Genomic DNA, 18,794 nt, shown 5'->3' on the forward strand with positions numbered 1-18,794 from the left:
TGTATTTAATGTTTTGAACAGAAACAGCAGTTCATTTAAAGCATCATAACAGTGTATCTATGCATATTTCATTATAGAAGAAATGCAAAACATAGAACTTCTAAAAGCCTTGGTTTTGACCCCGTGCAAAGTTGTTTCAGCTCTCAGTGGAAACATTGGCATTGCAATATGAATACCCAAGAATGAGGTCAGCTAGGGGTCCCTACATCCCCACAGGTTATATTGTCAAAGAAATGGAAAGCAACACTTAAGAGAAGAAATACTTGCCTGTAGTTAGCACTTTCAAAAGCTTTCCCTTCCTACAAAGCACTTTGCATGATTTGACTTGTCGTCAACAGGGAAGTTTAAGGAAATATCACCCACTGACCTACAGGATGCATTTAGTGATTCAAAGATAATAGTGATACCCATGTAAAATCTCTAGTATTCAAAGCCATGGTAGAGTGTTTTTGTGGGTATTTTTTAGTTCCTTTCACCAAAGCAATTAAGAATGACATCAAAGCAATTTTTTTCAGGTGATTCCTGTTAAATACACACTATTAGCCAGAAGAGCTAGTAGATTTAGGCACAGCACTGTTCTCTATGGGTGAGTAGATGTTTTTCTCAATACCAACAAAGTCTATTCCAGAAAAATATATTCCTGTGCTGAAAATAAATTCTCCCTCTCTGACCTCTTGTTACCTGCTCTCTCATTAAATCACTTCTTCTCTCTGTAGCTTACCAGCTCCTACATTTACCTCTCATTGTGCCATAGTTGATTGAGAAAAACACTTAAACTGCTTCATGTCAGCGCTAGTCCTGCTTCTACACCCCTCAGTCAGCTCAGTAAATCAGTCAGCCCTGCCCTCATCTTCCAGAACCACCTCAGTTCAGTTTCATACAAAAAGTTATCCCTCAGTTTCCACTTTTCCCGGCAGCCTCTTCACAGAGCATAAAGAATTTCTTTTTACGTAATAAATCCAATGAATAAACAAACAAATCACTTTATGGCATCAAATAATGTTCACCCTTTCTTCCTAAGTAAGCAATTCACACCCCAGAAGTTTTCTTCTCTCTATTTCTAGGGTCTAACTACTTTTTCCCAGCTGGAGTATGAATTGGTTTTATAGGCAATACATGGTGAGTTACAATTCCTGTTATTATGACTGCTTTAATCCCAGCTCAACAGAAAATATTTCTAAGAGATTTTCACTTTTCAGTTATTTAATCATCCAAAACACAGCTTTTCCGGGGGCCTTGATGCACTGTTGCTGAAATATATGATGATATTGATCCTGGCCCAGGCAGGAAAATGCATAGTGGGAAGGGTAGGCTGAGAACCAAGTGTTGTGGATTCCCTTCACATCCACCACCTGTCTTCTCACTCTGTACTAATGCATTCATCCATGAGATCAGTAGCAAGCCTTCCCCAAAAAGAATGTAGCAATTATATTTTTTTATATATATTCCTGGCTGGTGAGTAGAGAGTATAAATAAGGAAGGTTGCCTGCAGCTTTAAAAGGTAGGAAGAAGCTGAAGTTAAGATAACTTTGGAGATTATCATAACATGATAAGCTCACCATCTACAGTACTACAAGAAAGTACTTTATCTGGCTGGTATGTAGTTCAATTGTGCAGCTTGTGTGACCAGACAAATTCTGGATCTTCCAAGGCAGGCATATATATATTCATATATAATAAGCAATGGTTATTTGCAAGTTTTATGTAGCCTGAGATCTTATGATGGAGGCTTCCTTTCAATTAATGAATTTGTTTTGCTGTTTTTCACACATTTCATATCTGGGAAAGGAAAATAGAAAAATCTATTTTTCCATTATGAGGAATCAGCAAGATTAACTGTTTTGGAAACAGATAAATAAAGCCTCTTAGAAGTGATGCAGGAGCATGTGATGATTGTTGTACAGGCATTTAGAATCAAAAGTGGTTGCTGAGGACTTTATATAAACGATCCTTTTTTTGGGTCTGAGAATTCTGGTTTCCAAATGCAGGTTCAAGACTGGTCCATTATTTGTTTTTTATAGAACTTTAAACTTCTTTTTTAAAAATAAATAAATAAATAAACTTGAAAAAAAATGCATATAATGTATTAATATTTACAAAATAGCTCCTAAAAGTATCTGTCTAGATTTTAAGTAGTAAATACTCTATGGAAGAAACAGATATATCAGTTCTATAAATAATAGAAATCTTTGGTTCCAAACTTACATAATCTGATGTTTATATTAGTCTTGTTGAAATTGTAGATAATTCTATCACTGACTTCAGTTACAAAACAACTGAACGCTGAAAATATCAAATATATGCTCTGAAAGCAGGCAAGAGTGAAGAAACACAAAAATACTGAAATTGATATTTTTAAAAATTCAATTGGCAGAGAGGAGAAAATACCTGTAAAACATATTGAAGAAGAAAAAGAGAAGCCATTCACAGCTTTAAATCAAAGCTCAGTTGTTTTAACTACTAAAGACATGGAAATACTGCATTCTAAAAAAGTTCATAAAGTTTCCTTGACGATAATTTGTCTTGTGACATGTGCTGATTTGACAATTATTACTCAATTGCAAAGGTTAAAGTTTACTCTTCCCAGGAAACTCCTATATTTTTCCATATATCAGGAAAGCATATCTCTAATAAATTTCTGCCATGTTGACATATTTTAAATGGATGCACCATAGATCTCCTATACAATCCAACACTAACTCAGACCTTAGAAGAGTAATAGTTTATTCTACACTCATCCAAAGTCTTTTAATTATTTTTGACTGTATACATCATGTGATTAAGACTTATAAAATGTAAATGATGCAAATGCTATCTGAAGTGAGTTGCCTTTAATTTCTGTATCCAAACTGTGTTATGCTAAGTAGGATTTTTGTATCTTTACAAATCAAATTTATTGCTTAAACTAAGATTTTTATTATCACTACCTTTTAAATATAAAAGGTTTCACCGATTTTCTTTTCAGTTTATTGAATTTAATTTGAAGGTCTAAGTGAAATTTAACCATTGTAGGGATTCTATTATTCCCTTAAAAAAAAAAAGGAAAATTGCTGCTGAAAATTGGCAAAGGTATTAAAAGAACATTTTTACTACATGGTGTCAAATGCTAGGTTGTTCTGAATCAAACCACACCACGTGAACCACCCCACTAGTTCTCTGTCATTATCTTGTGCTGCAATCATCTTTAATCCAAGAATCATTTCTGAAGAAAAGATGAGATTTGTCTCTCCTATTTTTACATACTTACAAGTCAAATAGTGGAATGAATCACTCCAAGAGTAATAAAGAAAGAAAAAGGGAGAAAGGTAAAAAAAATATACGTAGGTTATGAACAGGTTTATCTTACCTATTTTAGACCTCTAAATGTTTCTCCTTACAAGTTACATGCAAGTATACCAGAGAGGAGCAGAAGAATCAGGAAATTAAGGACTGCAGCTAAGAATAAATAAAATAAAATCAAGCCAGTGGTACTTGTTGATCTCCAAGCCACAAAGCTGGGGAAGTTTCAAATGCTTCCAAATTTGTGTGAAGTTTCAGTGTTCAGCGAAAAGTGTATCTCTGATATGAATGCAAGCAGCACCTTCACCATGACAGTTCAAGTGAGCAACTGGGGTCAAAGCCCTGAAGACACAGGAAGAGTCTGAGCTGGTTGGTAAGCAGAGGTAGCATAAGCTCTAACACTTGTCAGAGTCCATCCCACTTTGCTCTCCTTGCTGGTTTAACACATCAAATGTAGTCCATGACCACACTGAAAAAAACTGTTAAAGATAATTCTAGTTTTCAGCTTCCTAGAGTTATTTTGGGATCTCTCTACTTCTGACACAATTATAGTTATAACTGAGAACTACAGTAATTCAGTCTTTATTCCACAGGTAAATGTATGTTGCCTTGGATATCTCCCTTAAATACTGGGAAGACTACTAGGGAGAGAGCCCATCACTTGATTAAGATGTAGTGTAATTCACATGAGAGAAGGACGTTTTAGGCTTAAATTTTTAAATGTATCTATAAAATAAAAGCTGTGAGCTCAGTATTTTCCATAATTTCTAAGGTTAGAAAGACTAGATTTTCCAAAAATTATATAGAGAAACTTGCACGACTCAGAACAGTTTTGAGGGTATGATCAGTCTGATGTACTTCTCACAACCTTGAAAGTGCTGGGTGTGTACTTTGTAACATTTGCTATTGTTGCATACCTTGTGATATTACAGTTGCATTTGTTTGGTTCTCACTAAACTTCTTTTCAAAATAAATTACAGGGAAAGTAAAAATTCTAATTTTCTGTTTTTCAGAATCTTCCATACAGAAAAACAGACCATTATCAACTTTACTCATTTTCTTTTTAAAGAAATTTTTCAAAGCAAAAAAAAAAAAAAAGTATTAGACTTTATGAATTCTGTAAATTACATAGTTTAAAAATGCAATCCAAATGTTTTATTTTTTAAATCTTTGTTTAGCGCTACCTCATGGATAACATGCAATGAAAGCAATGAAACAGGAAAAGAACAACATGTCAAGGTTTTTGAATCTAACAACTGAACTCAAGCCATCTATTGTCTGTTTTCAGGTTTAGACGCCTTCTTTTCAGTACCTTTTGAAATATCAGCTATAAGTGTCCTGTTATTTTTCTCAGTAAGGTCAAACATCAACTACATGCTCAAATTTACTTGCAAAAATTAATCTATTCTGGGAAAGTCTATCTATATAATTTTTACACTGACACAATATTGTGTATTGACCATTATTATTAATTTAGCAGATTTTTCACTGTCTGAATTGCTTTTTTGGCCATCTCACAGCTCTGCAAGAGTTTTTGTGATTTGACACAGTTCTCAAACTGGTAAATCTCAGTAATATTCTTCTGAGTAAATATATCATCAGATTAGACCCGGTCATTAACAGTCAGTAAGTCTGGCAGCCTGCTAACTAGTTTCATAAGAGTAATCACTGTTTCTAATTTGTGTTTGGTAGACTTACCAGACTGTAAATTAACTTCTCAGATTCAAATCCTTCCCTAGTGCTTATGACTCTCTCATAGACATTGATAAACTGTTTCCATGTCTGCTGTCTCTTAATATAGCTAGTTGACACCATTCCCTTTCCAAGCACAGTATGTCCCTTATTATTTTACATATTCCTCTCAACAATTAATTTACTGCTATAGATTTCATTGAGCATGAGAATACTTTGGAAAAATTCTTTCACTTCTGTGATCCTATTTTTGGTAAACCACTTTGATAAGATCAAGACCAAATCTTCAGCAATGGTGGTCTCCTCTGGGTTTCAGTGACTTCAAGCTCATCTATAAACAAATGAAATTAAGTCATCCTTCCCTCACACTCCTTATTATTTTATGACCTTCTTCCACCATCTCAGCCTGGATAGAGAAGATGCATATGTCTACCAACACCTTCAAAAATGGGCACTCCCCGTTTCTGAGTGCCAGACTTATAGCAATTTAGGACCCTAAAATTTATGCTGCATTTTAAAATTTTGGCCCAAATACTAAAGGCATAAAGAGCTAAAAGCATCAGAATAACCAACCCATATTCTAAGCATTGCCAGTTATTTCTTGCTCTGCAGCATCACAATTGGACTGTGAAAAGAAAGTCGGAGGCTAAGTCGTAGATCACACAGAGCTCTTTGTCAGGATCACAGGAGTGAAGATGAATTGAGGTAAAGAAACTCCATAGAAAAGGTTTAACTTAGCTTCTGCACAGTTCAGAAGTGTCTTTTGCCATGTGGTGCTTTGTCTGATGCAGGGTGCAGTCAGACAAGACAGACAGAACTAGTCTAATTGCTTGCTGCCTCTGAAAGGCCACTCCTCTGATCCAGCTCTGGTGCTCATGCTGCCCCTCAGTGTGCAAATTCCATCCCCTAATCCATCAGAGAAAAGAAACAAAGACAGAGAATTCTGCTGTGTTGGTGAGCTGTATTTTCTCACAGAAGAAGATCTGAATAAGACTACCCAAATACTCCAAGAGTGAGTACATAGATGGATTAGGGATGGATGGGGGAGGCAGGGAAAGAAGTCTTTCCCTTCTTTTGATCTGAAAACTGTTATGTCAGTTAACCAGTCTCCTGAACACCTTTTAAAAAGATGCTGACACACCACATTTGTACTCTTTTGCTGAGAGCATTCATGAAACACCTAGGAACTCTGGATGGAATGATGGCATAAATTAGATGAGACATAATAATTATCTTAACCCCTAAATTACCTTTCTGGAGATCATGGGAGTTATCGCCCCAGTTAAAATAACACAATAGTGTCATTCCAAAATGGTGTCAGTCCAAAAGCTTTAAAAAAAAAAAAAAAAGTAAAAAAGTGATTTTATTTTTATTTATTTATTACAAGTTTCATCTCAGCAAGAATGACAATTTTTACCTCCTTGGCAAGTTTGCCTGTTTTTTATACAAAAGATAGATGTTTAGGACTATCAGGAACAAAGAAATGTTTTCCCTTTTGTAACAAGCTTTTCCCTACTCTGCTTAGTACCTGATGGCTACAGCCGCCTCTGGAGTACACAGAGCTTGCCCCCAGCACTGAAAAGACAACATGTGGTCACCAGCATTATCGCAGGGAAACCAAACATTTCTGGACTCCAGGGAGTCATACAGGAGAGCTGTTAACAGACAAGTACACTATATTTGAAGCAGTGGTGACTCAGCCTGACGAAATGTGTATTCTGATTCATCTCATCCAAAAGCAAACAACTAAATTAGGTCACATGAATAGCCCTTAAAGTGCCTTTCTCTCTCTAGTACTATAAGACAGCAAAGATTGCCTAGTTTAGATGCATTCTACACATCTAATATGTAGGCATCTAGAGGTAACTGAAATGAATCCCACCTTGGGCACTTGATGGAAGAACTATGGTAAAAAATTGATCACGTAGAAGTTGATTTGGTTTCCTATACTCACAGAACCAAAGAAATGGTCAGATTTGTTGTTTAAGGAGAATACAGCTTCCCATTTCTCTACACAAAGCAGTTTTTCTAGCAAAACTGCCAAAAAGACCAAGCATTGTTCTATAACTTCTTCAGGCAGCTGTGTGACAAAGTCCAGAAACTAAGAAAGCAACAGGAGCTCTGTCTAATATACCAGAAGGGAAAACAAAACCTCTAGAACAAACATAATGGTTTATGAGATTTGGGGGGGTTTTCTGAGTGCTTTACAACTTCCAGAGACATTAACATTATATTAAATTTCCCACATGGAATTCTACATTCAGGTTAATTTAAAACCAATGAATTTTGTAGAGGTAATGGCCCCCTAATGTATGGTACAAATGCATATTAACTATTGTTTGTAAGAAATAATTAAGAAAAGAAAATCAAGGAAATATCTGTGATTATATTAGTTAAGTAAGAACTTATCTAGATTAAAAATTACTTTTTCTTTTCTATATTATAATGGGTAGCAGACTGCAGAGAATAAAAAGAAAGTTATGAAAAGAGAAAAATATCTAAATACCTGGTCTTTAACTACATGTTTCAGTACAACCTGTTGAGTTATTTTCATATTTAATTCTGCTACTGTCATGACAATTTCTCCTGCTCTGCTTACATTTTTCTAATTTAAAATACTGTTAGGAAAATCTTGAATGAGAGAATACCAGGTGAGAAGGTTGTCTTACCCTTTAGAATCAGAGGAGGCAATGAGACATACGGAGAGGTTTTTACTTTCGTCCACATTAGATGCCACAGAGAGGAGTAGGTAACCTAGACAGAGTTCCTGTATGGCACAGGTCTTTACCCCTCCATTCAGAGATTCAAATTAAAACAGTGTTAGAGAACAACGATGATCTCTCTGCCACATATCTGAAAAATTTCTTTGCTTGTGAAGAAAAGAAAGCAGAGAGAGACTGGCAATTCTAAATAATAAACTACCTTATTTCAGTTTCAAAATAATTTGACAAGTGGTACCTGCCACTCTGCACTTGGTCCCTATGGTATACCCCATAATAGTAGAGCAGTTTTGCAGCTCAGCAGCAGTGAAATATTTAGTCAATTTAGTACTGAAAGGGCACTTCTTAAAAATTTCTCATTTGCCATCTCATTGAAGGTCACAGCTTCCCTATTGCCAATATAAACTATTGGCAAACCCATAAAGAAAACTACAACATTGATTCAAATTCAAGTTATAGTTTGAGGATTATTTTCACTTCTCACTTATGAATTTTTTTAGGAAGAAAGACCAACGGCATTGAACCCACACCCTGTTAAATGTGTTAAAAGCAAAAAAGAAAAAAACATACATCTAAACTCCAAAAGAAGTGGGTTTATTTTAATATGAAATTCTTAATAAAGCCTGCTAAATAAGATTTGGGTCATGCTGATAGAATTCTATTCCCGACATTCACTAAAAACACTGCAGCAAAATGATGAAGATAGCATGAACCATGAGCAGGCTGGCACATGGTAAAAATCTTGGGTGAATCATTACTGAAGGAGCTGGCCACTTCCTTCTCACTGGCATACATTTTCAAATTTAATTAACAAGAAAAAGTAAAACTAAGGCTGAAGAACTCTTTAAGATATTCATGTCTTGTCAATGAACGTTTTGCAGTAAATGGTGAATAGACCAATTTCACTTTAAAACAATAAAACACCATGGTCTGCCCTAAATTCTTTTTCTAAGAACCATAACTGTAGTTTTTCCATTGGTAGTAACTTTGGCAGTATGAGAGCAATCATAAGTGATGTTGAAGAAAATACCCAGAAAAATGACACTAGCTCAGAAAATGGTAAATTTCATTTTCCTTTTACAGAAACAAGGACTTAGGTAGTCTACTATAAGTGGCAAAAGTTAATGATATTGAAAACTGGTGGCAAAGTAAACTGTTCTTGTTTAAAATTGTAAACTGAAGTATCATCATTTTGAAAGGGAAAATTAATATAATGTTTGTCTACAACAAAACAGGGAGGAATGGAGACATGAATAAACAGCAGGAGACCAAAAGCTAATTCAAGGGCAGAGGAAGAAGAACACAAACAATGATCTGTATTTATGTTGTGTCTCTGAGCAACAGCACTCAGAAAAAGCAGGTCAGCTCACCAGGTGGTAGACTGTGCAACTCTTTGACGCTGAGCCCTCCCGAGGATGATCTTTCTGTGTAACACACATGTCTAAAGAGCAGTTCAAGCAGCTAAAGCATCACAGAAAATTTTTATCTTTAACAGAAGGGCAAACTTTCTGGGACATTTTCTCAAAAATCCAACCCCTGTTACATTAGAAACACCATATTCCAGTGAACTTCACTGCTTTTCCACTGAAAACATGAAAAACTTCCCTCAGCACTTCACTCTCACCTCAAATCTTTTCAAACAGCATGTACAAAACCAGTTTCTGAGCATCTGAAGGCTCTGCCAGTGTTTTTCCTCCATCACTTAATTTTCTACCCTATCTACTAATCTTTCTATTTTGACATTGAGGTCTCTATTGATGCCCAAAAATGGCAGATAAAAACTGTTTAAAGACAGAATTTTATGCCTTATAAACAGCAAGGTATTTATTTATTTATTTAACGGCCGGGCAGCCCGCCAGCTAGTGCTGGGAAAACAGGCTCCGCAGTGCTTGAATAGAACAAGCAATTTATACAGCTTCTGACAATGATTACAACATAATCATATGCATGTTCATATTATTGCATCATAACATTACAATATTCATAGCAGGTGGAGTCGGGGCGGAGATTGAGGCGTGGTCTCTATTTTGAGGAATATTATGGTGGTAGATCCTGCCTTACTTCCTCATGGGGTCTAAAATTCTCTCCTCTTCATCAGGTGACCCTGGTGACCTTTCGTTCTGTCCACTGTTTCGTGTTCTATTCATCCAGGCTTGAAGAAACCCTAGGCTTCAGGCCTATTTCACCTATTCAAATGTCTACCTTGGGTCCTTTGGCTAAGATTTATTACCTCTGGGCTCTTTGTACAATGTACCTGTAAATATTTTAGGTCTGCAGAATTTGTACAGAACAAGATCTCTTTTGAGCAAGGTAGAGAAAGGGGGGGGGGAGAGAAGAATGGGTCCCTGCAGCAAGATGCTTCGATTAACCCTTCTAAAGCCTTGTCCTCTTTCACTATAACTCACACTATTCCCATCTCAATACCATTCTCTGGAAATTCTTTTCAGAATTTCTTTTTCAGAATGCCACCACACAATTATGTCAGCCATTTCTCCTCAAAATTGACCGTGTACTCTCCCAAACTCTCTTCTAGGTGGATTGTATCATTTCTAGACTGGAATAAAAGACTCTACCGTCTTACCACTCAAATCCGTTTACTCATAAAAGGTTATTCCTATGGTGAAAACAAACAAATGAACAAAAAGCCAACAGGTCAGTTACAGAGAGGTGTTTTTTTCTTGACAGAACAAAAACCAAATTACAGAACCATGAAAGTATATTTCTAGCCTGACTTTTTATCAGTTTTAACCCCTTTTTATGTACTTTTATGTACTCAAACCAACAAAATTGGTTTGAGCATGGGAACAGAATGTGAACAGTTTTACCCACTAACTTTATCTAAATATTACAGGTGTGATGCATAGACATATTTTTCCTAAAGTACCATTTACCTCAGTGGTAAATGGAAGGTGTATCTACTCACCAAAATCCATGACTCTAACTGCTGAGTAAATATGTAGGATTGGCCTGCCTTTTCCATCTGTCTTTAAATAATCCCAGATGACCTCCAGTTTTACTGGAAATTAAATATTTATACATGCAGTAATTTACACATTCATTCAAAATAACAGAGAACTGAAATAGAATTCCTATGACATTGTTATAGAAGGCAATTTAATGCTATGCTATAATCTAATAAATATAATAAACATAATATAATCCATTTCCAACAATTGTTTTCTTGAAAACCAGAGTATTTTACCCACATTTCCTTTCCGGCTTAAATTTATTCCTGGAGAGTTTGTTCCCACTTGTTCCTGAGCCAATACTATTCTTTAGCTTAAACACTTCCTTCCTGTCTCCAGCTTTACCATCCTGATGTATTTAAAGACAGCAATCTTATCCCTTCTCTGCTTTTGTTCTGCTAAAATTCTAAGCTCTTTCAGCATCCTTTCATGAAATAGACTCTTCCTTCCCCTGAGAATCATAAGAGCCTCTTTCTTGCACTTTTTCAAGTTCATCTCTCCTGACTGTGAATGAGGAATTGAACACTATATTCCAGATCAGGTCTCATCCAAGCCTGCTACAGTCACATTAATATTCTCAATTCCTCCACTGGAAATGTCTCCCCTGACAAATTCCAGTCTTTTACCAGTTTTTTTCAGCATCACTTTACAATAGTAGCACACAAATTATCCTGTGACTGATGAATGCACTCAGGTTCACTTCCTTCCCATGGCTTCCCACTGATAAACTCTAAGATTATTACAAGGGCTTTGTCTGATTTTGTTTATAAGTCTTTAGTAATTAAAGTCCTTTGTACTTCCTAATTTTGTATGCTACTCTGTTTATATCAATCCTAATGTCAACTATCTCTGAGTAACATCCCTTTACTACTCCATATGAAAAGTACCTGTCATTTTCAAATATTCAACACATTTCATTAAAATATTTCTACTTTTTAGAGTAAATTTTATTGATCAAAACATCAAAGCACCTGCATCTTGAAAATGACTCATTAATACTTTCACTCTTAACACTTAGCTTAAGATTTCTTAGTCCAGCATTATCCATTTCTTTTCTTCCTGTCAGCTGCACTCACTAAGCCTTTCATATTTATCTCAGTTTTTGCTAGTAAATCTGCACATGGAATTATTGTGTGTTTTGTTCAAAAGTGAGTTATGTAATGATCCCGGTCAATTAGATCTTTTAAGATCTTTCTGTTCCAAAACACAATTATCTTTTGAAAGAAAGATGTCACTTAAGTCTAGCCTAATCTACTTTTTGGAAACATGCTCCTTATTATTCCCTTTTGTGTTTTTCTTATTTTTTTCTTCAAAGCTTCTAGTTTTCCAAATCAGTCCAAGTTACCTATTCCACAACCCTAACAGGTTTTCACTTACTGTAAAACATTTTTCTTCTGCTCCCTTCAACTCTACCTCTACCTGTATCTTTCTGGTTGTACTGATATCCCAAATCCTTACCACCACTTCCATGATTTAAAGTGTTATTTATTTCATAATTATCCATCCCCAAGACAATTTTATCCTCTTTAGTTTAGTGCCAATCTCAGTTACAATGATTTTTATTTCTACTCTCTTATTTCCCACAGCATTTAGGCAGCATCACCATTGTAATTAAAATTTTTAACCATCTCAATATTGAGATTTATTAGATTTGCTCTATTCCCTCCCTATCTTTATGATTTCACAGCCCTACTTCTACCTTCATTCTTTTCTTCTTGATTTGTTTTTAATTTGTAGAACATTATTACAGTTTTTAGCATGTATATTCTTCTATTAAAAAACAAACAAACAAACAAACAAAAAACCAAAAGCTGCAACAGAATAAATTTGCAGCCAAAAGAAACTTGTCCCTCTACGTGAATTTTGCAATTCTAACTGCTGACTCCAAGTGCCAGGGATAAATTGAGCACTCAGAGGTATTGCCCATAAATTAAACTCACGATCTCTCTAAGATAATGAGAATGATAGTATCACACACTTCTGTACTCACTGAAAAGTGCAACTCCTACAGTATTCAAGGTGATTTGCATGTAAGAGTTTTTCAGGCCATATTGTTCCCCACTCCCTACCTAAAAGAGTAGATACATTTTATTCATTTAAGAGGTAACTCCATCACCAGTGATCACCCCCAGCGTAACAGATGGTTGATGCTAGGCTTGCTTCTTGACTTCTCATGGAAGGTGTGACCAGGTCCTCCTGAACATCCCTAAGCACCACAAACAACAAGGAAATTTTTTTGCCCTATGCAAATGGAGAACACTGTTCAAATATTGCAGTCCTCTGAGACAAGCTGTATTTACAGCAGTCTGCATAACTGGTGAGAGTGCTACTGTTTAAAAATTTACTCCATCCTCCATTCACACCTCAGCAAACCTGCATTCTAGAAGTTAATGAAAAAAATAATAAAGGCTCCAGTTTTCCTCTTAGCCTTGAGGGCCACATATATTAATAGCTGCTACAACCTTTTATTTTTTTTTTCTTAGTAAGATGTTGAATTATTTGGACATATCATAAAGCTATCTGGCACTGTGTGGCCTAATACAAAAGCAAAACTTAAGAATTTACTATTATACAACAGTAACCTAGAGAGATAAATATTCTGCTGAGAGGGAAATGTAAGCTGCAGAAAATTAATAATAGCCATTTCTCTATGAAAAAAAGAGTGACCTACTCCTAGCTAAAATTTCTTTCTTTCTTTCTTTCTTGTCTAGCATTTCACAGTCTCCCTTATCTCCTTCCAGCATGGAGCTACACATTTCTACTTTCCCACCTTGCATTCAGAGTCCTTCAGCCCTTTAAATTTGGCATAGTCAAACAGACCCAAATGGGCTCTTATGGAAAAGATCTTTCAAGTCAATAGACAGAATGGCACCTTTCTTTTTCTCCTGTTCTGTTACTCTACTGATCTTAAAGTTGACATATATCTGTAAGCTGGATAATAAAACAACTATGGGATATACATACATGTATAAGAAAAGATATGGCATAGGTATGTGATAAAACCACAAAAGGAGGAGAAGAAAAGTGAATAATTAGAAAATATATCACTGAATTTAGTGGCTTCGTTGTACAAACAATTGGGTTTGGGATGTCATAATTTTATGAGTACAAAATAGGTCAGATCAAGGTATAAACTAGTCTTTTTTGTGTATAAATATGTCTTTTTTTTTCAGCAAAAATATTTAAATCTGTGTCAGACAGATAGATTTCTGGTAAATCACAGACATCATGTGCTGAATATGCACCAGGATAACCAAAAGCAAGATATTCTCAGAAAGATTGTCTGATGCCATTTCCACTTAAACAAAAAAAACTAAAACAAAACAAACAAACAAAAAAAAATTGGGGAGTGTCAATCCATCTTTCTTCCTTTCTTTTTTCTCCTGCTGATTATTTCCTTTCACTATCTTACCTCTTCACCTTGCATCTTTTGCATTACCACCCTCATCCAAATGCTGAACAAAGTCAGTGGCAATACAACAAGGGAAAGTGGCGGACGTCTTTTATTTTTTGCTTTTCCTTCTCAGAACATCATCAGCCTGATAAATCCTGAAGTAAAGAGACCAGCTGGGTTCCTCCCTTCCTTTTATTAGTGTCTCACTGGCTTGGGACTGGTCTCAGGAATCAGTCACTGGAGATGGTTTCCCACAGCTGAGAAGTACAGTGTCTTGAATGAAATGTACTATGATCAGCTTGGGAAAATGTAGACACAGATACAACAGAGATATGGAAGTGCCTGAAAATGTTTTTTTGTTACAGTTTAACAGAGCCCTAATGGTAAAGTTATTTGTATGTGAGCACATTATTTAGACAGTCCTTAGGACCAGTAATTTTGAGTAGCACTTCACCTGCAGCTTCAGTAACTGTCCTGTGGTCTTGATGATAGAAACAGATTAGTGAGAATGAAGTTTTTGTTCTTTCTTGGTGACAGGTTCTTTTGATATTATCTTAGGCAACTTACTTAGATTTTGTACTTCTTATTCCCCTTTCTACCAAAATAAGTATAGTTCTTTAGTTCATCATCGTAGCACTGTGAAACTAAGATTCATTTTAAAGATCTATGGACTTTGGGTGCTACTACGATATCTATATACGAAGTATCTTAAAATATGACAGTAGAAAAATGGATTTAGCAGTTAAAATGCAAAAATGAAAGTGTTTCTCTGTCAGTAGAAGTGCACATGGAAATAGGAGTTATGTCCACATTCAGAAAGAACATCAGGCTACAATGTGAGGTTATGGAAGTACATCTCAACTACTCCTTCTGTAAGATGTGGGAAAAGGATATATACATCTGGATACTTGAATAAAGAGATACTTTTGAAGAAACTTTAGAAAAGCTTTTTTTGTCACTTAAAACTTGGATGCAAGTTGAAATATCATCTTTACAGACAATAAGCAGAGTTTTATTAATGATTTTAAAAAAGCAGGAACAAAACCTTCTGGGGTAAAATTGTGAGGTTAATACACACTATCTCCATGAAGACACATGCTTCCATAACTCTATACTTTCAGGGTCAAAGCTGACATTTGAAAGGTATACTAAAGACATAATAAACTTATCTATTTCAAGTCTAAGTAAGAAGCTTTTAAATTCTAAGAAGCCTGAAGAATGTTTTGGAGGATTATGTGAAAGGTCAAAGTTATCTCATGTTTTGCCACACTTATTATGGATAAGCTAGTGAGTTAAAAACAAATGTCATGTCCAGCTGCACTTTCTCTCATGTTAATGTGACCATTGATCGTGAAAATAATTGTACTGGGCCTCACAGAAATTCTCATTTGGCTTAGTAGCAGTACCCTTACCTTTCATTCTGAACATCACGATGTTTATAAATCAGTTCTTGCCTCACGAGGAAATATGGGGAATACAGTTATTTGAAAACGAACAAGAAATAAGATTAATTAGTTTATCTGACATACAGTAGTGAGGATTTACTAAAACGCAGAGTTGAAACACCCCAGATATTTGGAAGCCATGGTAGAAGGTAAGACTACAAGAGATCAGAGTACCTATTTGCTCATAGAATGGCAGATGTGTTCCAAATAAAACTGTGCTTACAAAGGTATCCCTTGAAAAAAAAAATTTGTTTCAAACAGATGTTTTTACTGCCTTTTATAAAGCAAGTAGAACATGAGAATAGCTGTGAATGGATCCTCTCAGTGTGATTTTGTTTAGAGTTAACATTGCTTTTCTCTCTGCATTCAGCCAGCCACAGCAGGTGGGGAAGCTGATTTCCTTTGTTTAGTTCAGAACTGAAAAACTAGACTTAATTTTTTTTTTTCTGGGAAATTTTGCTGCAGAGAAGACTTCATTGGTTAAGGATAAAACATCAAGAGGGAGGGCAGAATGCCATTGTGTAAGATCTATAAATACATGTTGGGTTTATATATATATCATAAATGCAATTAGACTTGGAAGTGCTGTGCCACTGTTATCTTCATGGAACAAACGTTACTAAAAATTTCTCTGCTGTTTCCCCTATCAGATGCCACAGCATCTATTTTTTCCAAGTACAAAACTGGCTTTAAAAGCTGTTATAATGGTTTTACTTTTCTGGGAAAAGTCCTTAACTATAACTACAGCTTGCAGTAGTTACTATCAAAAATTTAATTAATCCTTCCAGAGTGGATGGACAGACAAGTTGTTCTTGATGTGAAAAGATGTGTAAACATTGTTTTGGGCAACTTTATTTAACAAAATCTACATTGGATTTAACAGACTACAGATAGTATCTTGTTTCCAATGATCTTTGGAGCTCCTCTGCGCCTGTACATCTCTGGTTTCTGTTTTTATTCTAAGAGTAATCAGTAACCATTAACTTGCTTTTGAAACAGCCATCATGTTACATCATGTGACATGTTAGACAGCAGATACTGATCTACTATTAGGTTCCATCCCAATCACCTCTGCGTATGATTTTCATTATCACTGTGGCAATAGTCTGAAAACTAAGTTGACTCACTGAATTAAATAATCTCTAAGAATGCATCAGATATAACATTCAAAAGCATTTTAAGTGCATACAGAATACACTGAGCCCTTAGTACTACAGATTAAATGAACTGAATTGAATTATTGGAAATGGGGAATAAAGTCTTAACTTGCTAAACCTAAAATGGATGAGCCAGGACCAAACAATTCGAGCAATCAGTGGCAATAGTATGTAAATAGGGTATCAAAGATAGACTGCTGGAACAATCCATGGAGCTTGGCATGCAAATATGTACAGTGGCTTTTTTTGTTCTAATCGAGAGGATCAAAAAGGCAAAGAAAAATAAAGCAAAATATAATACACAGCAAAAAATAGTCTGCTAAAGAGAAGGGAAGCGTTCTATGAGAATAAAAATTGTTTCTCTTGCAGAGCAGCATTTCTGGCTTTGATATACTGCATTTTCCCAAGGCTTTAACCTATAGCAAGCAGAAGATATTTATGGACTCTAATAAAATTCTTTGTGTAAATAATATTCTTCTTTTTTTCACTGATAAATCCCACCTCTGAGGAGTGTTACAGACTTCAGAGGATGTTGGACCTTTTTAATTGCTTGTTTTCTGCTCTTCTAGATATTCCCTAAAAAACATGTATTTCTTGATCTGGGTAGGAATCAATTGTAGTGTCCATAACCTGGGATTTTCAAGGACTCTTAAACCATTCTTAATCCTGAATCCTTTGAACTGAGTAGTAAAATTATCTCTCCCATTAGCAAAAACATAACTAAGAAAATAGTATGTGGAAGTTTTCTTTTTTTTCCTGTCGATTTTCCTTTTTTTTTTCTCAGATTCTACCATTTTTGGCTTATAAACAGTTTCACTAATAATAACAGAGACATCTGGGTATAGACAAGTAAAATAACACCCTCACTCGTAAAAATACACAGAAAACAAAATGTTCACATAATGAGAAGTTTCTCTTATTCAAGGTTGCTTTCCATATGCAGTTAAATATCTGTGTGATATTTCATAAAGAAAATCTTTTTCATGACTAATGCATAGCTTTCTTCTCTTATATGAGGTCCAGCTGTAGAATATGTATAGCTAAAACTCTTGTTTGTAGTGGCTCTTCTAGTCACTAGAACCGAAAGACTGAACCTTCACTTTCAGAGGGACAACGTCAGTTCTTAAAGGCAACATTTTTTCTGTTTCTGCTTAAAATATAATACAAATTTCACTGTTATCCAAATCTTCCTCTTCAGAAACCGGGTTTACAGTAGGATTGGTCCAAACCACTAATGTGCAGTAACTGAACAAACCTCTGCTGCAGTGAACATTTGAACAGCTTAAAGAGAGCCTGAAAGCATCACCTCAAAAAAGGCCAACAGGGCCATGATAGAAGTTTTAGACTAAGCAGGTAAAAGAATTGCAGGATCTATTTGGATTTCTGACACTTGAGGCAAATATATCCCCAAAATTCTTCTAGCATGTCTGGTTTATAATGCAATTATTATTATTTATAAAGGATCTAGGGTTTTTTCTCTTTGTTGCACTAGGATACTTTTGAATTTATTTTTTTTTCAGAGGAAAAGGAAAAGTAGTTCCTGCCACTTCTGCCCCAGAACATGTAATTTCTATTTTTCAATTATTCTTTCATCAGCAGTGTCCTGAGACTTGATTCCACGTTGAAAGGGAGTTGAATTCTATCTATTCTGCTGGTGACATTCTGCTCTATGCTTGTGTTTATTTAGCCTGGAGCACCAAGATCAGTACCTTCACCTATGCGATATTGTACGTCACAGATGACCACTTTTGTGATGAACTAAGTAAACAAGAAGTTTCTGGGAAGAAAACTGCAGGATTTGTCTGAACTGTTTTGATCACTTTGAAGTTGTTTAGTTTCTTTGAGCTAAACTTTTCCATTACTTGGCTCATTTGACAATTCCTCCTAGAAAAAAATTTAGTAACATCATACTATAAAATGATAGTTTATCTGGGCCCTGAGAACCAGTATATAACTTTCAGTGACCTTTCTATTATAAAACATACTGTGTTGGTAAAGTGAGATTTCATTGGGCTGGGCTTAGCTTACCCTTAAAATCTGAACACTGCAATTTCTGCATGTGACTGCATATGAAATCTGACTCTGTAGTAGTCTGCCTGAGGACGACTCTATGAGAAGTTAGTGATCCACATGATGGCTAA

This window comes from Empidonax traillii, unplaced genomic scaffold (assembly GCF_003031625.1).
Source record: "Empidonax traillii isolate 1590-97213 ecotype Southwest subspecies unplaced genomic scaffold, ASM303162v1 scaffold21:size2437335, whole genome shotgun sequence".
Taxonomy (NCBI): Eukaryota; Metazoa; Chordata; class Aves; order Passeriformes; family Tyrannidae; genus Empidonax; species Empidonax traillii.